Below are 7886 nucleotides of genomic sequence, written 5' to 3'. Positions count from 1 at the left end.
CTGCTTATCAGTTGCTGCTGCTATGCAGCGTCACTCTCTCCATGCTGCCTTGCAGAGGCAGCAAGCAGAACTAGCTAACCTTCAAACTAGTCACTTTAACCAGAAGCTTTGTCACTTTGTCCACACCATACACAAGGCAGCTGTAGCTGACTTGTTTATACAAGCACGAGCACATTGGTTGACTGCTTAGAACTAGAAAAAGGAGGGGGAAACAGAGAAACTTGTTCCAGTCTGGACTTTATAAGGCTTGACTGGATACAACGAGGAGGTCTGCATACCTGGGCATATAATATTCTATACATTAGGATTAATGCATACATTTTAAAGACTCTTAGATGGGAAATTTACATGCATTGAACATGGGGCCAGCACATAACAATAGTAAACAATTTCAGTGACGACAATAGAAGTGAACATGTAGTTTTTTTATTATTTGCCAAAATATAGCATATTTTTATCAATCAATTTTTAAATATAAATAAAAAGTGTGCATGCAGTTTATGATGCTGTTACAATGTGTTATATTTTTCTAAATATAAGGAGTCATACAAGTTCAAATTTTCCTGGGCTACTGAACAGGGCAGTTTGTCTGATTCATAGCTTGTTTTGAAAACCTTCCCAACATGAGGCTTTAATCCTATACTCACTTTTCTGTGATTAAAACTGCAATGCTAATCCCACGTACCTGGGAATAAATGCTACTAAATTCAATAGGACTTACTTTTAAGTAGATATTGTGAGGACTGTGCCGCAAATCGATGAGACTTCAATAGGACTTACTTTTAAGTAGATATTGTGAGGATTGTGCTGCAAATCAATGAGACTTTTGAGTAGACATAGGATAGGATTGTTATTAATCCTTCTCTTATTCTCATTATCTCTCCCTCCCTCCCCCTCCCTCCCTCTCTCTAATCCTATTTTTACAGCAATTAGGTAGGACTTACTTAGGTGCCACTACTGTAATTGGCAAGGAGCTAATACTGATTTGTTTTTTAAAACATGTTCTGCAATAACCAACTGGTTTTTGATAATAAAGTGTTATAATGGCATGTGTGTCTGTTTACAACTCCAGTGTGCATATATGGAGTCTTTAAAAAATCCTATGAGCAATGGGGGGGGCTGCCTTTGTGCATTCCTCCCCACACTGCATGGTTTGTGAATATGACGTTATATTTGCATGTAACTTTTCTTCACCTGGGTCTTCTCTTCCCATTTTATCTTTGCAATAATGCTTAAGAAAGGTTAGGCTGAGAATTGGTTCAGTCAAGCTACACATGCTTAGAGGATTTGTGTGTGTGTATGTGTTGGCAAGGGTTTTGGGGGGGATAATTTGCTGTAAAATATTAGGACTGTGAAATGTTGCAGTTAAAGCAATTGGAGGGATGTCTTTGTGCATGTTTTTGTTTCCTTCTCACTGCATGGATTGTGAATATGACACAATGTATTTGCACATCACTTTTTTTCCTCTATGGAACCATCATAGCAACCCTCCCATCCCAAAATAAAGCAGTGTGGGATTAGCTGGTGGCTTGTGTGGCCAGGTGGCATCTGGGAGCACCTTTCTTTCTTTCTACCTCCACACTGAAAAAAAGAATGGTGATATCATTCCCTCTAATTGGATATTTAGGCTTACACCCCTGTTATAACTGGCAGGTTCATGCAGGTGGGAAGACGTTAAGATAGGCTGGCTGGGTGAGTACTCTGAGACATGGTAATGGTAAAGGGGTTGCTTACCCAATCTACCTCTCACTGCCATCCAGATTGAGAAGATATAGGAAGGGAGCCTCCCTTTATTCTCTCTAAAGCTGTCTAGCCGGGATAGGAAGAAAAAGCCAGGTGTCTCCTTGGCTTGCCTTTAAGGCGAGAGGCAAAGAAGGGCATGGATCAGTTAAGTGACTGATCCAAGCCAAGGTGGCGTTGTCCAACTAAGGAAGACAGCAGGAGGTCTTCCCAGTTCTCTCTTTGAGTTTGCAAGAGGCTCACAGAAGGCAATAGAGGTAGAGGTAGATATAGTTGCTATTCATTGCAGGTTCTTATAGGTTAATAAAACTGTGGTCTTTTAACCCCATTTACTGTCTCATGTCTTTATTCTGGGATGTGAGGCCAATGAGTCTTTGTAATTAGGAGTAACCATCGTCCTTCAGGAACTTCATAAAGGCTAAATCATGGATGTTTTTTAATATTAAGCAAATTTCACCGAAGTCTTTGTATGTCTACTATGACGTACTCATAAATGAGCATGCATAGGACCTCACCTTTATGGCATAATCTTAAGCATACTTACTTTACAAACATAAGCCCTGTTGGATCAGGCCAAAGGCCAATCTGGTCTGTACTTCTGTGGCCAACTAAATGCCCATGGGAAGCCCACAAGCAGGACATGAATGCAACTGCACTCTCCCCACCTGTGATTCCCAACAAGTGGTATTCAGAGGCATACTACCTATGACTGTGGAGGTGGAACAAAGACATGGCTAGTAGCCATTGAATGAAGTCCCACTGAGTTCATTGGGTCTACTCCCTAGATATGGTTAGGAGTGCTGCCCTAGTCAATTAGTTAAGAGAACCACCCAATAAATGTATTATTGAGCTTTATTCTGTGATCTAAAAATGCAAGCCATAGCTATTCATTGTTGTTTCATTGGGAACCAACATGTTGCTGTGTCTTTTACAGCTTTCATATGTTTATGCAGTCTTAACTTGTCAGCTTCCAAATTGCATGAAAATAGATTTTAGCACAGAGTAGCATATAATAGCACTGGGTGATCAAAATAAAATCAATTTATATTCACTTTAATTTTCAAATGAGTTTGTTCCAGTCATTCTCAAGGATTCTTTGTGCTTGTTTTCTGTGACATGTTCATGTGATTGAACTTTACAAGTGCAAATGCTCTCAGAGAAGAGAATTTCAAAATCACATGAATAAGTATTCTTTGACAATGCCATTTAAATTTGCATACAAGACTGTTTATGCTGGGAGTGTTTGATCACTCATCCAGTTAGAGAACAAAAACAATAGCTCAGGCTGGAAAACATACACACATAGAATGACAGGCAGTGGCTAAGGAAGCGGAGAGGAGACTTTGGAAGAAATCCAGCAATGAGAAACATGATTTCATATAAGTCACTATCCTACAAAGGCTGGAATTAGCAGTTACTAGGGATGGGGTTTTCTGCATGGTGCCAATCTGCATGCAGTTCGATAGTCCGTCGTTTCTTTACCGGTCTGTCCTTTTTTAATTTCCATTTTCTCTGGCACTTGCCGATTCGATCTGCTGCGTGCATTTTTGGATGATTTGATCCACAGTGGGTTTTTTTGGATTGCAAAAATTATGTATTTGTGTAATTTTTAGGTCACTGATGTGAATGGATGATCACAGCGTTCCACATGGTTTTTTTGGCGGCAGGAAAAACATTGATAATTTTTAGGTAGCTGCCATTAATGATCACAACGTTCCACATGCTTTTTTGGCAGTGGGAAAAACATTGTGTAATTTTTAGTTAGCTGCCATGAATGAATGATCAGATCACATTGTTTTTGAAAAAACAATCTTGCCGATTGCAATTATGGCCACAGTATCCGTGCCGATTACAGCTGCAGCCCACCACAAGAGATTGGTGCTGCTCCAAAGGGATAGCAAACTGGTGAATTCAGTTGAGAACTGGTACCAGGTTCAATTTTGACAGACATTCTCCCCCATCCCTAGCAGTTACCTGGGCATTGTGATTTCAAACTATATATATATATATATATATATATATATATATTAGGACCCACTTTATTCTTCTGATTGTAAATTATTTTCACTGATTTTAATCCTGTCTTTTTATATTATTGTAACCCATCCTGAGGCCCTAAGGTGAAGGGTGCTTAAGAAATACTACTACTACCACGGCTATTATTATTATTATTATTATTATTATTATTAATCATCATCATCATCATCATCATCAACAACAACAACAACAACAACAACAACTGAAAGAACTGCACATTCCTTCCCTATTTGCTATCCCTTCTTCCACTTCCTTCCCCTGTTGTTTGCCCTTTGTCAAATTTTAGATTGTAAGCTGTTTGGGGCAGGGGCCTATCTTCTTGTACTTTGTGAAGCACCAGATATATAACTGGCACTATGTAAATAAATAATAAAAATAACTAGGCTTTCCTTCTTCCCTCATTCCCATGTCAGCCTTCTCCCTGGTCTGTCTCCTCTTGCTTGGGAATAGGCCCCATTGACAACAGTGGGACTTATTCTTGAGTTCACATGCATAGGATTGAACCCGTCAGTACCTCTTCTTTCCTGAGCATGGGCCAGAAAATCCATTGCTCAGTTCTCCTGCTAATAGTCTATTTTCATAACCATAATCAAACTCATGAGCCTCCAGCAGCACAGGCTTGTTCAGCTGTGGCTGTTTGACATTTTATCTGCCTAGCCCTCTGTCAAACTTTTTCCTCCAATTTCAACACACCACCAACCAGTAAGCATCACTTTTTCATCACTCCTGATTTGTGCTCACCTGGGACAGCTCCCACACATTCAGGAACAGAGTTATTATGATAATAGCTTCACAAATTAGCAAAGACAGAAAAAACTATTTACATTATTACAATGGTGGTTGCTGCTGCAGCTGGAGCTTCTCATTCTTGACTCCCAGCTGTCCATGGAGGCTCAGATTTCGGTGGTGAGTCGGGCAGCTTGGTATCAATTACATCTGATACAGAGGCTGCGACCCTACCTCCCTGTTCATCTGCTCCCACAGGTGATACATGCCCTGGTCTCCTCTCGCTTAGACTACTGTAATGCGCTCTACGTGGGGTTACCCTTGAAAACAGTCCGGAAATTACAGCTGGTACAGAATGCAGCGGCGCGCTTGATCAAGCGCAGCCGTCGCCGTGATCACATCACTCCAGTATTAATAGATCTTCACTGGTTACCAGTTGTTTACCGGGCCCGATTCAAGGTGTTGGTGTTGACCTTTAAAACCCTATACAGTTTCGGCCCAGTTTATCTGAAGGAGTGCCTCCAGAATCACCAATTATGCCGCCTCACAAGATCAGCCTCTCAAGACCTTCTCTCGGTCCCACCGGCTAAAACAGCTAGGCTGGTGCGGACCAGAGAGAGGGCATTTTTGGTTGTGGCCCCCCACCCTCTGGAATTCCCTTCTGTATGATCTCCGACATGCTCCCTCCCTGATAGGTTTTCGTCGAGCCTTAAAAACCTGGCTATTCAGGCAGGCCTATGGGATTGAGGAGGATTAATTTTATGATGTTTTAACTGGAAATTGGTTTTAAATTGTTAGGACTGTAGATTGTTTTGTATATTGTATATTATGTATAGCTTTTAGCTATTGTAAGTCACCTAGAGTGTCCACTAACCTGGACAGATAGGCAACCAATAAAATTATTATTATTATTATTATTATTATTATTATTATTATTTGACAACAAAAATAAATGGTTTGGTCCTCAGAAAAGTAAGAAACAAGCCCACTGTGCTAAACTCTAAAAACTCAGAAGCAAACTTGTTCATCCTTGAGGGCCATATTAATTATACTTCATGATGAGAAAGCAGTAGTTCTTCATTGTAAAGTTAATTGACATATTATACAATTTATGGCCATGCTGTGCTGTTGTATGAATATTACCATTATTAGTACTTATATGGCACTTTTAATATACAGACTAATAACCATTGTATTCATAGTCACATCACTATGTTGAGTTCTTCTATAAAGGTAAGACAGGATATACATTTTAAAATAGATCAGCAAAGCATATAAGGTAGATCAATATAACTACAATTTTTTATGGAGCCTCAACAGAGAAATTTGCTCAAGAGAATGCAGATTATGTGCAGGAGTTTGGCTGTAAACCTAATTCTCAAAGGAAGAGGAGACACTAGCAATAATGGACAGCACAATATCTTCTAGAGTGTGCATTAGATGAAAAAAGAGCACTGACATTCTGAGAGTGAAAATATAAAAAGCAACATTACTGTTATCTTTTTTAAAAACTATAGACTTTTTAAAAATATAAAGGAAAGGGATATTGTATTTTGAATCACTGCTTGCCTAATTTGATAAATATATCTTCAAAGATTACTCTTTGATATAGATGTACAAAAATTATTCCTGAGAGACCATCTCTATTTTAATCCCTTTCAGAGGCAGGCAAATGCTTTTTTTCCCAGAATGTTTTTTTTTGGGGGGGGGGGTTATTCAGCCTAGATCTTTGCCTGACACAGTTTTGAACATGGAACAAGAAGAAAGAGACCAGTGAACAGGAAGAGAGAAGACAAAAGCGTAGATTTGGAGATATAAGACTTTGAATGACTTGTAAGACCTGGCTTGTGGCCTAGCTTTTTGAAGGCTGTTCCTTTTGCTCGGAATTATGTGTGAGGATTGTAACTAAACATAGTCAGAGAGTCATCACTGTTGATACCAAAGGGATGAACAGTTTGGGCAGGTATTTGAATATGCAAAATCTGCAGGTAACAAAAGTACTGAGACTTCCCTGAGGAGGTTTCAATGAAGTGGAAGACTGAATAGCTGATGTACCATATTGGAGAAAGTGAAAAGATTTGTAAAGCAGTAACATAATTAGGACACTGATTTCCCAAGGAACTAAGGTAGTTCAGCAGGAAGGTTCTGTGATGGTTTCCTTCTGTGATAGAGGAAATAGGTATGTGGATAATAATGGATGAATGCAAGAGCTAAAGAAGAAGCTAAAGAAGGGGAATATACCCATGAATATGCAGCACTCACCAAGTGTTGTACTCCTAAAAGTGAAAGTGGTTAATTAATGGTAAAAAGTTTATTATTATTTTTACCACCCTTTCATTGCAAATTCTCTAACAAACCTCTCAATGTACATAAACAGAGGTTATGTTGAAAGAGGGGTGGGGTGTGCTTGTATACAGCAAAAGAGTCCCACGCTACTTGAAATATAAAGAGGCGGGGGGCACGCTTTATTATTCACACTCCAAAGTAACAATACTATTATAGGAACTTTGACCTACTTCCCCATCCTTAGCTGTCAATGTCCAGGCATAGAGGCAACCTTCAACCCCCTTGAGGATCTTTATGATCTTAAAAGACTACAGCTATGGGTTGATCCCCTGTAACCTGATATGTTCATCTTTCTTGGGTTCTTGTTGCCACCATAGATACTTGTTATACAGCCAGCATGGATTTTTTTTACATTCCACAATGTTAAATTGAAAATTCCCCCATGCCATCCTGCTGCTTCCCACAAGCTCATTTCAAAACAAAATCTTACAAAACATATAGTCCTGAACTCAGAAACGCTTGCTTAACAACTCTCTAAGTTTTCATGGCGATCAGGACCTGCGTCAGAAGATGGCCACGTCAAGCCCTGGCTGAGGGACCCTGTAGCCCAAGGGGTCCCTGAAGAGCCTGTCCTTAGGGTGGGAGAGTAGTGCTCCTGTTCCACTCCAGTGGCCAGAGTGGTTTAACTAGTAGCCCCTCTGCCCAGAAAATTCTGGTGATTGTAGCTGTATGAGGGGAATATGAGTCTCCTAACAGCACCCTTCACAAATGCACTTCCCAGGATTCTTCAGAGGAAGCCATGACTGTTTAAAGTGAAATAAATGTCTGGTGTGGATGTGGCCAGGGACAGCTTTGGTTTACATTTTGGTGGGAGGCTTCATGTGTCTGCTCTGCTGTAGAATAAAAATGTGGGGGAACCCCCTGAAAAATAATGATACAGTAATACCTAAGTTAATGAAGTACATGAATACCTGGACATTATTTCTTTAACATAAACTTTGGTAGGAATAGCATAGAAAGAATAGGGATAGGTTCCTACATCACCCAAAAAAGAGCAGTTCAGCCTATTTCAGCAAACCTTTTATTCAAAACTAACA

The sequence above is a fragment of the Rhineura floridana genome, chromosome 4 (genome assembly GCF_030035675.1).
Source record: "Rhineura floridana isolate rRhiFlo1 chromosome 4, rRhiFlo1.hap2, whole genome shotgun sequence".
Classification (NCBI taxonomy): Eukaryota; Metazoa; Chordata; class Lepidosauria; order Squamata; family Rhineuridae; genus Rhineura; species Rhineura floridana.
Note: the sequence above shows the minus strand (reverse complement) of the source record.